The 15915-nt window shown below is 45.6% G+C and overlaps 1 long non-coding RNA gene across 1 annotated transcript; it reads right to left on the reverse strand.

Annotated features, from left to right (window-relative positions):
* Window positions 1-9973: 9973 nt before the first annotated feature.
* Window positions 9974-12273, reverse strand: LOC123984229. The gene is made up of 2 exons (XR_006828402.1): window positions 11595-12273; window positions 9974-11501 (listed from the first exon to the last, which is right to left on the reverse strand). It is a non-coding gene; the product is annotated as an uncharacterized LOC123984229 (long non-coding RNA).
* Window positions 12274-15915: the final 3642 nt, after the last annotated feature.

Consider the following 15915-nt stretch of genomic DNA (forward strand, 5'->3'; position numbering starts at 1 on the left):
GGGTTGTGAGGCAGCTGAGATGAGCTCCTTGGAGGTCCTACTCTGCTCCCTGAGCTCCTTCCTCTTCAGTCGGCCCTCCTTCAGCTGCAGAAACACCCAGGTTATAATAATCCAGCTCGATGTCCTCCTGCCTGCCCGGCTTCTGCCCCCTGCTGGCCTGGAGAGACATGACAGCACACACATGTGAGTTAGTGCATCACTCCTCCTCTTCTTCAGGTCAGTAAACACAGAGCGAGTGCTTCATCTCAGGCCTCTAAACAACAGACGTGTGTCAGTACCTTACGGTAGAAACAAAGGGCAGCGATCACCAACAGCAGAGTCAGCGGCAGGACGACCACTTTGATGAGAAGACCTGTTGGATCTGATCAAACACATGGACAGACATCACATCACACACCATCAGTCCATCAGCTATTGGAAGTATTCTAGTTTCCACTTGTAGTCCATTTATAGTAGCTTCTCTTACCACTGCTATGCAGACGATACGCAACTCTGCCTATCCTTCCTGTCAGACAACCCCACCATCTCGGTGGGTTGTGTGAAGAGCAAAAGAGGTGGAACGCATCAGCCCAAATGCAATCTGTGAACCCATGGGCTATTGTCTGATGATGAATTGGCTTTTGTTTTTGTTCTGATTCTTCTTCTTTCTTTCTTTCATCTTTTTCTGTTTTGGCAGCAAAAACTGCTGGACGAAAACTCATCAAAATTGGCACGTAGGTTACAAATTCCACCAACTACTCAGGCAAAAAACCTCATGGTGGTGCTACAACAATCAACTTTACATTTTTGCAATTATCTCGAAAACAGCTTTGTTTAGAGTCAACGTCTTTCATTATTTTCATCTCTGGATTCTCATGCATCTTTGCTCCAGTGGTCTGGTGACTTTTTATCACTTTTCTCTAAAATCTATTTTTGGGAACTCTTCCCAGATGGTCTTGCCAATCGACCTGAAACTCATCTACGGATGTCGCTGATCAAAAGTTCTTAAAATAATTTTGATAAGTCAATCTGTTTTTTTTCATAAACTTTTACTTTTTTGTATTTACATAAAATTTTACATAAATGCCCGTAAATCAAAATTGGCTTAAGCTATTGTAACCAAACTTGACGTGTCTGCTCAGATGCTCGGCCCGAGCTTCTCTGAGCAGTCCTGGGATATTCTTCCTCTAGGTGGGGAGCTACACTTGCAAAAAGTTTATACCTCGTAATTCGCTGGATGGATTCGTACAAAATTTGGTTTGTACGATCTCAGGTCACTACTCATTTGATTAATGATTGCGCAAAGTGGGCGTGGTTAATTACCAAAAATGTAAATTTCTAGACTTTTCTCGTTAATCTTCAAAAAAGAAAATCATCTGTATGTCCTAGAGAGCACATCCACTGATTTGTGACTAACGGTTGCCTCACTGCAACCTATGGTCGACTCAGAAGTCATGCTAATTCAATTTACATCTATATCTCCACAAGTCTTTCTTCAAACGCTACCAAACTCGACAGAGTCGAGATGGATGATAGAAAGTGTTTCAAAGGGTTTTCAGATCGGTCAGTTCAATTCAATTCAATTTTATTTATACAGCGCCAAATAACAACAACAGTTATCTCACAGCGCTTTTCATAAAAGAGCAGGTCTAGACCGTACTCTTTGATGCTATTTACAGACGCCCAACAGTTCCCACCAAGAGCAGCACTAGGAGACAGAGGCAAGGAAAAACTTCCTTTTAAGACTTAGGGTGGGCGGCCATCTGCCTCGACCGGTTGGGGGTGAAGGAGAGAGAGAGAGAGAGAGAGAGAGAGAGAGAGAGAGAGAGAGAGAGAGAGAGAGAGAGGGGAGGGAGGCAGCCTACACAATATACACACAGAGGTACAGACAGTAAAGGTGATGTTTCTATAGACTAAATGAAAAATGGTCAAATGGTGAGTCTGCAGTGATATTTAGTATCTTGCTGTAACTTGTACAGTATGCACAAATTTTCTTTTTTTCTCAGTTTTGGCCACCAAAATAATTAACACACACACAGAATGATGTGTGATTTTGTTCAGAATTTTCTCACTAACATCTTGTAGGCGTTTTAAGTTTAAACAGAAAAAAACTACCTGGTCTGGCACATGTGACGTCACTACCTCAACTTGTGAAAAGGAGTGTGTCAGTAAGTTACCTACTCTGGACATCTGAAGCTCCAGGGTTCAACTCCCCAGGTAATCGAAGCAGACTTGCTCACAATGTGGGTGTTCAGATCATAGTGGGTGTAAGATCTCTATTTTTGGATCCCGTGACACTTTCTTCTTATTTTTCTCTGCTAAAAAGATTATGCAGCTTAAACTTTAAATCTTGAAAACAAAAAATGTTGCAGGTGGGTTGAACATTTCACCCAGTAGTCAGATACATATAATGACACTCTCTGGTGATGCTATAAAAATCAAGGTTTTTTTTATTTATCTCAAAATGTATCTGCATTTAAATCGTCAGGCGACAGACAATGGGTTCCCAGATTTGTCTGACAGAGACTTATCTCTTAATCTTCACTAATTCCACTTCATAATTACTTCGTAAACATTCGCACTCAATATGGTCCATCTGTCTACTCTGTAAAGAGATCTATTTACTGCCTAAAAATTTGTTTATCTGAATCGAGGCTCTAAGGACAGAGGGTGTCCTTTGTTGTACAGACCTGAATATCTGAATATTTTTCTGTTGGTATTCTATTTTTAATTTTGTGATTTCATTATTTGTTTTGTTTCGCACATCTGACATCCCTTTTACAGCAGTGAACATCACGCTTCAGTTCACTTTGAAGGGAAAACAAACTACTGAAAACTTCAGCTGTGTGGGAGCACTTTAAATTCAGTGATTTTGGCATTTTGGCAGTTATGGGTTTAATAATTTTACAAATTTTTTATTTCATTGCAGACAGAAAAGTTAAATAGCCTACATTTTAATGTTAATCGAAGTTAAAAGCAAAGTAAGCATGTATTGTTTTAGTAACGCTACAGGAAAGCGTTTATCCTGTGTCTCCCTGGGCCCCCTCCCAGCTATACTACCTGGATTCTGCTCTGGACCTGTTCGGCTCAGCCTCTCACACTCTCATTCTGCTACGGACCCCCCCTGCTCTGCACAGCAGCCACCAACCTGGTTCTGCAGGCATCTAGCCTTCCACACTGCTTCGCTCTTCCCCGGCTCAATATCCCGTCCCTTCAACCCTGCAATATATATTCATCTATCTCCAGTTTCGTCCCTTTCTTCGTCCTGCACTTGGGTCTGCTAGCCTACCAATCTAACCTTAACAACGTTTTGGTAACCTACACCATGAGAATGAAGAAAGAGAGCACTTTCTCTCTCTCTCTCTCACACACACACACACACACGCCGTTATCTCTCCCGCATCTGATTCTCCCTCTCTCAAGTCATTGCCTGTGCCAGAACTTCTGCTCCGATCTATCCATCTATCAAAGAAATAGATCTAGCTATATGTATAATCTACACTGCTCAAAAAAATAAAGGGAACACTTAAACAACACAATGTAACTCCAAGTCAATCACACTGCAAGCAACACTGATTGACAATCAATTTCACATGCTGTTGTGCAAATGGAATAGACAACAGGTGGAAATTATAGGCAATTAGCAAGACACCCCCAATAAAGGAGTGGTTCTGCAGGTGGTGACCACAGACCACTTCTCAGTTCCTATGCTTCCTGGCTGATGTTTTGGTCACTTTTGAATGCTGGCGGTGCTTTCACTCTAGTGGTAGCAGGAGACGGAGTCTACAACCCACACAAGTTGCTCAGGTAGTGCAGCTCATCCAGGATGGCACATCAATGCGAGCTGTGGCAAGAAGGTTTGCTGTGTCTGTCAGCATAGTGTCCAGAGCATGGAGGCGCTACCTGGAGACAGGACAGTACATCAGGAGACGTGGAGGAGGCCGTAGGAGGGCAACAACCCAGCAGCAGGACCGCTACCTCCGCCTTTGTGCAAGGAGGAGCAGGAGAAGTGCTGCCAGAGCCCTGCAAAATGACCTCCAGCAGGCCACAAATGTGCATGTGTCTGCTCAAACGGTCAGAAACAGACTACATGAGGGTGGTATGAGGGCCCGACGTCCACAGGTGGGGGTTGTGCTTCCAGCCCAACGCCGTGCAGGACGTTTGGCATTTGCCAGAGAACACCAAGATTGGCAAATTCGCCACTGGCGCCCTGTGTTCTTCACAGATGAAAGCAGATTCACACTGAGCACATGTGACAGACGTGTCTGGATGCCTGCAACATCCTCCAGCATGACCGGTTTGGCGGTGGGTCAGTAATGGTGTGGGGTGGCCTTTGTTTGGGGGGCCGCACAGCCCTCCATGTGCTCGCCAGAGGTAGCCTGACTGCCATTAGGTACTGAGATGGAATCCTCAGACCCCTTGGGAGACCATATGCTGGTGCGGTTGGCCCTGGGTTCCTCCTAATGCAAGACAATGCTAAACCTCATGTGGCTGGAGTGTGTCAGCAGTTCCTGCAAGAGAAAGGCATTGAAGCCATTGCTATGAAATGGCCCACCCGTTCCCCAGACCTGAATCCAATTGAGCACATCTGGGACATCATGTCTCGCTCCATCCACCAATGCCACGTTGCACCACAGACTATCCAGGAGTTGGTGGATGCTTTAGTCCAGGTCTGGGAGGAGATCCCTCAGGAGACCACCTGCCACCTCATCAGGAGCATGCCCAGGCGTTGTAGGGAGGTCATTCAGGCACGTGGAGGCCACACACACTACTGAGCCTCATTTTGACTTGTTTTAAGGACATTACATCAAAGTTGGATCGGCCTGTAGTGTGGACTCCAAATCCAGATCTCCATGGGTTGATAAATTTGATTTCCATTGTCAGCACATTCAACTATGTAAAGAAAGGAGTATTTAATGACATTATTTCATTCATTCAGATCTAGGATGTGTTATTTTAGTGTTCCCTTTATTTTTTTGAGCAGTGTATATATATATACACAGGTGCTGGTCATATAATTAGAATATCATCAAAAAGTTGATTTATTTCAGTAATTCCATTCAAAAAGTGAAACTTGTATAATGTATACATTCATTCCACACAGACTGATATATTTCAAGTGTTCATTCCTTTTTAATTTTGATGATTATAACTGACAACTAATGAAAACTCCAAAATCAGTATCTCAGAAAATTAAAATATTGTGAAAAGGTTCAATTTTGAAGACACCTGGTGCCACACACTCAGTCTAGCCCTGTAGGCTACACAATCATGGGGAAGACTCCTGACTTGACAGCTGTCCAAAAGACGACCATTGACACCTTGACAAGGAGGGCAAGACACAAAAGGTCATTGCTAAAGAGGCTGGCTGTTCACAGAGCTCTGTGTCCAAGCACATTAATAGAGAGGTGAAGGGAAGGAAAAGATGTGGTAGGAAAAAAGTGTACAAGCAATAGGGATAACCGCACCCTGGAGAGGATTGTGAAACAAAACCCATTCAAAAATGTGGGGGAGATTCACAAAGAGTGGACTGCAGCTGGAGTCAGTGCTTCAAGAACCACCACGCACAGACATATGCAAGACATGGGTTTCAGCTGTCGCATTCCTTGTGTCAAGCCACTCCTGAACAAGACACAGCATCAGAAGCGTCTCGCCTGGGCTAAAGACAAAAGGACTGGACTGCTGCTGAGTGGTCCAAAGTTGAAAGTAAATTTTGCATTTCCTTTGGAAATCAAGGTCCCAGAGTTTGGAGGAAGAGTGTAAAGTTTCCACAGTCAGTGATGGTTTGGGGTGCCATGTCATCAGCTGGTGTTGGTCCACTGTGTTTTCTGAGGTCCAAGGTCAACGCAGCCGTCTACCAGGAAGTTTTAGAGCACTTCATGCTTCCTGCTGGTGACCAACTTTATGGAGATGTAGATTTCATTTTCCAACAGGACCTGGCACCTGCACACAGTACCAAAGCTACCAGTACCTGGTTTAAGGACCATGGTATCCCTGTTCTTAATTGGCCAACTGGCCTGACCTTAACCCTATAGAAAATCTATGGGGTATTGTGAAGAGGAAGATGCGATACGCCAGACCAACAATGCAGAAGAGCTGAAGGCCACTATCAGAGCAACCTGGGCTCTCATAACACCTGAGCAGTGCCACAGACTGATGGACTCCATGCCACGCCGCATTGCTGCAGTAATTCAGGCAAAAGGAGCCCCAACTAAGTATTGAGTGCTGTACATGCTCATACTTTTCATGTTCATACTTTTCAGTTGGCCAACATTTCTATATATCCTTTTTTTGTATTGGTCTTAAGTAATATTCTAATTTTCTGAGATACTGAATTTGGGATTTTCATTAGTTTTAATCATCACAATTAAATGAAATAAACATTTGAAATATATCAGTCCGTGTATAATGAATGAATATAATATCCAAGTTTCACTTTTTGAATGGAATTACTGAAATAAATCAACTTTTTGATGATATTATAATTATATTATAATCATTACACACACACACACACACACACACACACACATACCATCAATCCATCGTCAACCGCTTATCCTGTGTATAGGGTCACAAGAGGGCTGGAGCCAATCCCAGCTAACACCGGGCAAAAGGCTGGGTACACCCTGGACAGGTCGCCAGTCCATCGCAGGGCCAATTTTATTTATACAGTGCCAAATCACAACAACAGTTATCTCCGAGCGCTTTTCATAAAAGAGCAGGTCTAGACCATACTCTTTGATGATATTTACAGAAACCCAACAGTTCCCCTTCGAGGGAACTCGAACTGCGTCGGTGATGACACTATGGGAACGCCTCTGGGCGTGGCAGGGCTGAAATCATGAATGAAAGTACTCCAATCCTATTGGTGTTGCTAGAACGGTAGCGTGTGACAGCGTAACTGGAGGCGTATATAAGCATGCTGGCACACCGGACACATTAGCTTTTTTCTATTCAGCAGGCACTCTGGCATGTTTGAGACTACCACAAGAGGATCTAGTTACCTGGAAGGAGAAGCAGAGGCGATGGCTGGTGAGCAGTTCAGGCAGTGTGTCTTTCCATGCCCGCGCTACATCACGGCTGGGGACAGTCATGCCCTGTGTGTTTCCTGTCTGGGGATGCCGCATGCCCAGGCAGCTCTCGAGGGGGCTGCTTGCAGCCATTGCGAGGCCCTGCCCCTGAGGGTGCTGAGGTCCCGTGCGGCTCTTTTTTCTGAAGACGGCCGGATGCGCTCTCTACATGGCAGCGGGTCGAGCTGGTGCAAGCCTACACACTATGGCCATCTTGCAGGCGTACCAGGCCGATCTTCTCAAGACTATGACCTAGGGGGAGGTCCCTCTGAGGAGGACCTGACTGAGCTCCGTAGAGCTGCGGACTTAAATGCTCCGTGTTACCAAGCATTGGCTGCTCCATGGCAACATTGGTGGCTACGGAGCGCCATCTGTGGCTCAACCTCTCGGGCATCCAGGGGAAGGAGAAGGCTTTTCTCCTGGATGTGCCCCTCTCTCCTACTGGCCTGTTTGGTGAGGCGGTGGATGCTGTCATCAGCAGGTTTCAGCACGCTGAAACACAGGGAGAGGTGTTTGAGCAATATCTCCCCTGCCGGTCTGGGTCCAGAACGGCGATGGCTGAAGAGAGATGAGCTCAGCCCTCGTCTAGCTCCTACCGCCGGAGCCAGTAGCGAAGCGTTGATTCCCGTAGTCCCCCTCAACAAAACCGGGACATGAGGCGGCACTCTCGCCCACAGCCCCCCGAGAGGCTGACCGAGGTCCCCTCCCTTGTGGTGGCAGACAACAGGCGCTGTTTTCCCGCCGTCTTGGCACTCGGGACACGCTAACCGCCAGCGAGCTCTCACCAGTCTGCCCGCCTCGAGGGGTTGCAGCTGGAAAACGATCGGGCTCACACACCGTGGGTCGCCGGTGAGTTTTCCCTGGCGGTCCTCCACTTCAGGGTGCCACCGGAGACCTACGCATAACACCGGCCACCAGCCCCAAGGGGCTACTGGCCTGTTTGGTGAGGCAGTGGATGCTGTCGTCAACAGGCGCTGTTTTTCCCACCGTCTTGGCGCTCGGGACACGCTAACCTCCAGAGAGCTCTCACCAGTCTGCCCGCCTTGAGGGGTTGCAGCTGGAAAGCGTTCAGGCTCACACACCGCGGGTTATCAGCAGGTTTTCCCTGGAGGACCTCCGCTTCAGGGCGCCGCCGGAGACCTACGCATAACACCGGCCAGTTCCGGGTCCGCCCCCCCAGATTCAACGGGGTGGTCTGGACTGCGGTGCACTCAAGAAGTTCGCTCTCTGTTGGAGAAAGGGACCATACAACTCATTTCCCCACCAGTCAGGGAGTCCGGGTTCTACAGCCGGTACTTCATAGTTCCCAAGAAGGATGGAGGATTGCGTCCGATTTTAGATCTGCGGTCCCTGAACCAATCCCCGCCATCATCAGTCACATCCAATCTGAGGATTGGTTTGTCACGATAAATCTACAAGACGCATATTTCCACATCTCCATCCGTCCCTCTCACAGGAAGTTCCAGAGGTTCGACCTTCGCGGGCGCGGCGTACCAGTATCGGGTTCTTCCGTTCGGCCTAGCACTCTCTCCTCGCACGTTCCCCAAATGCATGGATGCAGCTGGAGAGCTCTAAACTACATCGACGACTGGCTCATCTTGGCTCAGTCTCGGGAGTTAGCGGTTCGGCATCGAGATGTCGTCCTCGCCCACCTTCAGCATTTGGGGCTGCGGCTCAACGCAAAGAAGAGCGTGTGAAACACTTTCAGAGGGTGTTGGGTCTCATGGCGGCAGCGTCCAGCGTAATCCCATCTGGCCTGCTGCACATGAGAGCCCTGCAGTGGTGGTTAAAATCCAAGGGATTCTCCCCGTTCCGTCTGATACGGGTTACGAGCAGGTTCCCTGTCAGTATGGAGGAAGCCTTGGTTCCTGTCCCAGGGTCCTGTATTGGGAGCGTCATGTCGCCAGACAATTATTTCGACAGACGCCTCACTCGCGGGGTGGGGCACGGTCATGGACAGCCGCTTTGCGAGAGGCTCCTGGCAGGAGCATCATTTCTCTTGGCACATAAATTGCCTGGAAATGTTGGTGGTTTTCAGAGCTCTGAGGAGTTTTCTGCCCGCTCTCCGCGGTTGCCACGTCCTTGTCAGGACCGACAACACGGTGGTGATGGCCTACCCCCACCCCCAGGTGGTGGAGTTATTATGCGAAAGGTCGGCCCCATAGACGTGGACTTGTTTGCGTCTCGAGTTCCCTCGAAGGGGAGAACGAGAAGGGGAACGAGACACTGCGTCGGTCTGCCACACCTCGCCCCGCCTGGAGTGCCTTGCTTCATAGCAAAGAGCTAATGTGTCCGGTATGCCGGTGTGCTTATATACGCCTCCAGTTACGCCGTCACACGCTACCGTTCTAGCAACGCCAATAGGATTGGAGTAGTTTCATTCATGATTTCAGCCCTGCCACGCCCAGAGGCGTTCCCATAGTGTCGTCACCGACGACAGTGTCTCGTTCCCCTTCTCGGGGAACAAGGGTTACATACGTAACCCGAGACGTTCCCACCAAGAGCAGCACTAGGCAACAGAGGCAAGGAAAAACTTCCTTTTAAGAGGCAGAAACCTTGAGCAGAACCATGGTTCAGGGTGGGCTGCCATCTGCCTTGGGGGTGAAGGAGAGAGAGAGAGAATTGAATTTTCAAAAAATCATTAATCATCTTAAAAAACATACAACACTACACAATTTGTCACCATATACAACATCATCTTATATATAAGTAAATAACACCAATTTAAAATGCTATAGCAGCGGGATCAAACATTCTCCAAAAAGTGTGCAAACTGCAGTTTCTCATCAGCAACCACACCCAACATGCTATTATAACACCATATTAGCTTAAAAGATTCAAGATCTTTCATTACTTTATAAAAATGAAAATCAAATAACATTCGAGACCTCACAAGAATTGAAAAAAACATTACTCAGTCATCACTAGACAATTGCTCAATTTTATTGTTACGACTAGCATAAATTGCGATCTTTGTTTGTCCAAGTAGGAGTTTATCAGTTGAAACGCAGCTTCCTCACATATTTATAACAAAATAAAAGTCTTCATTGAAAAGTTTTCATTAATACAAACAAGAAGTGACTGTAAAACAACAAATAGAGGCTTTAGCCTCTCACACTGCATGAAGGCATGAAACACAGTCCCCCTCAATGAACAAAAAGGGCACCCTTGACCCACAACAGGATTCAACACAGAAACAAAAGCATTAACTGCAATTGCTCCATGCAGAATTCTCTATTGTAAATCCCCAGTTTTTTTTTTTATTAACAATGACTTGTATAGTGCTCGCCACTGTGGTCTTGTGGTCTTCCCCCATATGCAAAACAGAACGCCGGGGTGTATCTACCCTCCTGACCAGAGACTTTTTGTTTAAAGACTTTACACAGAGTTTATATAAAGCTTTGCCATTTGCCCGATTTGGCCCTACTAATACCAAGTTATCAAAACACTAGATTACAACATTAGATTAGGAAAAGTGTCTTTACAGATGATGTCCATAGCTGAACCATAAATTAAAGGCTCCTTAACCAGTACAGTGACCAAGCACATCTTTTTCGGTGCAAGCGATCAAACTTTAAAAAGATTACAATAAAACACAGGGATTTTACTGAGATTCATCTGCTTTGAATCCATCCAAAACAAAGTTCTGTCCAGTCCCAGTCCATCAAAAGTCTGTAAAATGGCACAAGCCACAGATTTCCAATTAGAATCCACTGATCCTATGAGAAGACGTTGCACAAACAACTGTTCTGCTTTGTAAATGCACCAGTCTATGCCCACTGTCTTCTTTAGGTAGATACAAAGCACTCTGTGGAACCCAGTGTAGATTATCCCAGAAAGAATTGACTGTATCTTTGACAGCAGTTGTACTGGAGGATCCACACAAGCCAGCCAATGCCAGAGGGAGGATGCCACCAAATTGTTGATAATAAGAATTATAAGAATTTCCATTTTTCAAGCCGGCCCTTTAATATTTCAACAACCCCTTCAAAATTCTTCTGGATGTATGTTTCATTCCCCCAAAAACTCCAAGATATTTAAAACCACTCCTGATCCAATTTAAACCAACTGGAAAATTTGGCTCTCCACTTGACCATTTCCCAATCAGCATAGCTACACTTTTTTGTAACGATGGGAGACAGAACGGACCCAAATGCAACGCTGAGGGTTAGAAAAAGAGGTTTATTGAGGAGAAGGGGGTTCGAGGCGAGGGCGGGCGGAAGGAGGGGGAGAGGCTGACGAGGACACGGGGAACCGAGAAGCTGGAGGAACGGAGGGCACTTAGGCTGGAGGCTTGAGGGAGGCTGGCAGACGGATAGGAGAGGGCGCGGAGACTGGGGTCCAGGCGGGGTGCGGGAGGAGAAGCCGGAGGGCGTCGTGGAGGCGGCGAGAGGAGGAGGCAGGCGAGCGAGCCCGGCTGGCCGAGTTGGGAGGCAGAGGTGAGTGAACCTGGCAGGGGGAAACAGAGAGACAGGGTTAGTAGGCAATGGGGACGTGAAGCAAGAGGGAATTTTAGAAAGAGCCAGAACAAAGCAGCGACACCAGCTGCGACAATCGAGCGAGGATGGAGTGGAAAGCCGGGGTAGATATACTGGTTGTGATGAGGCTGATGGCTGGCAGGTGCGGCAGCTGGGGATGGAGGTTAACGAGGTGCAGGTGTGGGTAGCCAGCCGGGCTCTGGAGCAGGGAGGGAGAGAGCACACACACAGAGAGAGAGAGGGCACAGGAGAAACCAGAATGTGAGGGAAAGGAGAAACAGGACACCCACCAACAGCCGGGCTGCCACCGCGACACTTTTTAACCAGTGTACTTTCGACTTTAAAGGAAATTATTTTAAAATCATCAACATTTTTTACATAATATTTATATCCCTCTGCTCACTAACCAGCACAGCAACATCATCAGCATAGGCTGACAAATGAAATACATTTTCACACTCTGGAATTTTCACCCCAATTAATTTCTGTCTCAGTTTTACCAAAAGGGACTCAATTGCCTAAGTGTACAACATGGCAGACAACGCACATCCCTGTCTGACCCCTCTATGGACTTTGAAAGGAACAAGTCACCATTACCCTTAAGTATACTTTCTATGTCACAATAAAGAACTCTAATTTTGTTAATAAAATTGGGACAAAAGCCAAAAGCTGCAAGAGTACTCCACAAATAATTGTGTTCAACTCTGTCAAAAGCTTTTTCTTGATCAATAGACACCAGACCAAATTCCATGTTGAACAAATGACTCTGATCTCTCTGATGAAAGAAATATTATTCTGAAGAAGCCTACCCGGCACACAGTAGGTTTGGTCAGGGTGGATTACCAGGCCCAAACACTCCACTCAGTATGTTGGCTAAGGGCCCATGTCCACCAAAGCGTTTTTTCAAAGTTGAACATTTTTCAACTCTCGGCAACCGGAAAAAAAACGTTCAGCGCGGAAAACGCTCAAAAAGACGCTCAAAGCCTCGTCACACTGCTGACATTTTTACCAGCTTGGAAAAACGCGGCACTCCCATTGCAATGAATAGAAAATAGACGCTGGCGTCAGAAAAAAATGCTTTGGTGGTGTCCATGATCTTATATTGTTCAAGTCCCCTTTTTTGGGGATCAGAGTGAGCACTGCTCTTCGACAGCTCAGAGGCAACTGCCCCCCTGCGAGGCTGTCACTAAGAACAGTTAACACATCTGCACCTACTTCCAGCCAAAAAGACTTGTAAAAGTCCACAGGTAGGCCATTTTGATGGTGCATCCATCAGCTCCACACTTTGAAAGTGGGACCTGACCAGAGCTCCCTGTGCCTTATTACCTAACAGGTCAGTCATTAACTTCATTTTAGCTTTAAAATTTTCAGTGTATGTCTGATTGCCAGTTTGTTCTGCTAAATTTTGCAATTCAATTATTTCTTCCTCTAATTTTTTCATTGAACGAGTTAGATCTCTTGTGACACTGAACGTATAGTCCTGGCACAATTGCTTTATTTGTACCTTAGTAAAATCCCACCATTGTTGTAGTGACTGAAAAGATGATTTTCTGGTTCTAAAATCATTCCAAAAGTGTCCTCTCTAAAATGATCAGATAAGAAATTCGTATTAAAATGCCAGTAAGCACTTTTTAACTTAACAGACCTTAAAGACAAAGACCAAAAAACCAAACTACGATCTGAAAAACCATCTGGAATTATAGAGCAACTCCTAAAAAGACTAAGTTGGTGTTTAAAACCATAAAATCTGTCAAGTCTAGCCAAAGACAGCATATTATTCTAAGAATGAGTCCATGTATACTGTCTCTGGGCACTGTGAAAATTGCTCCAGATGTCAACAATTTCATTTGAATTTATTACCTCTATGAGGCATCTACGTGAAGGCATATGTGGCTCTACATGATGCCTGTCTATTGTATGTTCAGTGCAGTTAAAGTCTCCACCCAGGAGCAAAATATCCCCAGAATGACAATTACATACAGCATCCTTTAAGGTATTTAAAAAAACAAAAAAAACATTCTGTCAATTGGCAAATTTGGGGCATAAACACAAAAAAACGATTTTCAAACTGGGCTCTGACCTTTAGAAGCCGACCCTTTACTATGTCCTCAACCTGATAGGAAATAGGAGTAAAAGATCAGGGAAAAAAAACTGCAACTCCACCACTAGTGGATGTATTGTGACTCAAAATAGACTCTCTAATAGAGTCCATGTGTGTTTCTTGAGCAAAGAGTACATCAAATCTATTCTGCCTAATTGTTTCAAATAAAACAGCTCGCTTGCTTCATTCTCTGGAGATTTGTAACTACACTATCATCATGAGACATGGGGAATGCTTGCTTCAACATTAAACCTCTCCACTATTCAACACAACATTAAGCTTGGTCAGTATTTTTTTAAGACGGTAAACCCCCTGATCAGTAAAACTGCTCTCCCTCATGAAAGATCTTGTTTTCATAATGAACTGATCCACATAAGGGAAATAACCATCAATATGGACATTTCTAGCATGTTTTTTTTTCTTTCAAATACGATTTTAATTCGTCTACGCTATACTTGCGCCTGACAAACCCACTTAGCGGTAAGGTGCAGGTAAGAGAAATCACTCTCACTCTTGTTATCTGTTCCGCGCTAATCCAGAGCAACACCCTTCTTAACATTTACACCGGAAGGTTTCTTTTATGAGGTACTTTGAAAACACTTTCCGCTGTTTCCATAGAAGTTTCATTGTCATCCTGTGAAGCCAGAAACTGAACGCCACCAGCAACAGAATCATTACAAAACTGCGAGTTATTTTCCAGCTCAGCATTGTCCACAATATTTTCCCCAGCTGATGAGGAAGAACTACGTTCTTCATTTACAGGTTTATCCTTCGGGTTTGCCCCCTTCATCCCTTTCAGTAAACCTGAGACCCCTGCACCTGCTGCTTCCTTAAGTTGGCCTCCCTCCGCCTCGACTGCCCCCCCCCCGTACTGGAGGTACCGGGTGCTTCATCCCCAGCATTAGGTGCTCCAGTTCCTGCAGACTGCTCTTCTCATTAAACCTCCCACCGTTTTTACTATGTTTTGATTTAGGAAGTTGTCCACATTTACAATGTCAAATCCAAATCTTCTTTGTATCATTTAATGTCATGTCCACAAATTGCTGGAAAGACCATGTGTTTAGAGAGAGGAAGAACAGGTGTAAAAACGCCATCAATCACAGCTCCACTTACAATCAGTTCATTTGCAAAATCAACCACTCTCAAAAACAAAACAATCGAATTATTCATGCGGGGTGCTGACATAAGGACATCCTTCAACCAAACTACACTCCTCCACACTGGCAGTCGATGCAATTTTTACAGCATGACGCCGCTTGAGCTACTCAAAATTCTCCATACCTGGGGCTGGCATGCTTCCAGCAAACACTGGAAACAGATGCCCTGGTAAACGCAATCCACCAAAAAAAAAAAACCCTAGGTGCTACTAACTTTAGAAAATGAAACCATAAACTTCTAAAAAAAGAAAAACCATAAGGTATAAAAATAGAAATGATAGAAACAAAGAATACGCTACTGACACTGCACAGTCTATGCATTGCACTCCACACTCACTCATACTCACACTTCAAGCTCACAGAAAGAGAGAGAGAGGGAGGGGCAGCCTACACAATATACACACAGAGGTACAGACAGTAAAGGTGATGTTGCTATAGACTGGATGAATAATGGTACAGATATTTACAATAGTGTTAATGATAATAATCGTAATGTTAATGATTATAATTACAATAATAACAATAGGACTAGTAACAATAGTTGTTGTAGCAGAGGGTGTCGAGCAGGAACACGGGGGCAGCAGGTGACTCGCAACCACAGATCCAAACTCCACAGCTCCAGAGCCAGAAAACCTGCAGGAAGTGATAGGAGGAGAGAGGAGAGGGACGAGAAAGCACAAGACTATGGGAAAGGGGAGAAGTTGAGTTAGTAACATGCAATAATGGGATGAGGTTGCATACAGAGGGAGAGAAGGTAGAGGAGAGAGGAGCTCAGTGCATCATAGGAAATCCCCCGGCAGTCTAGGCCTATAGCAGCATAACTAAGGGATGGTTCAGGACTCACCTGAGCCAGCCCTAACTATAAGCTTTATCAAAGAGGAAAGTCTTAAGCCTACTCTTAAATGTGGAGATGGTGTCTGCCTCCTGAACCCACACTGGAACCTGGTTCCACAGGAGAGGAGCTTGATAGCTGAACGCTCTGGCTCCTAGTCTACTTTTGGAGACTCTAGGAACCACAAGTAACCCTGCATTCTGGGAGCGCAGTGCTCTGGTGGGGTAGTAAGGTACTATGAGCTCTTTAAGATAAGATGGTGCCTGACCATTAAGAGCTTTGTAGGTAAGAAGAA

Source organism: Micropterus dolomieu, linkage group LG15, assembly GCF_021292245.1.
Source record: "Micropterus dolomieu isolate WLL.071019.BEF.003 ecotype Adirondacks linkage group LG15, ASM2129224v1, whole genome shotgun sequence".
In the NCBI taxonomy this organism is placed as follows: Eukaryota; Metazoa; Chordata; class Actinopteri; order Centrarchiformes; family Centrarchidae; genus Micropterus; species Micropterus dolomieu.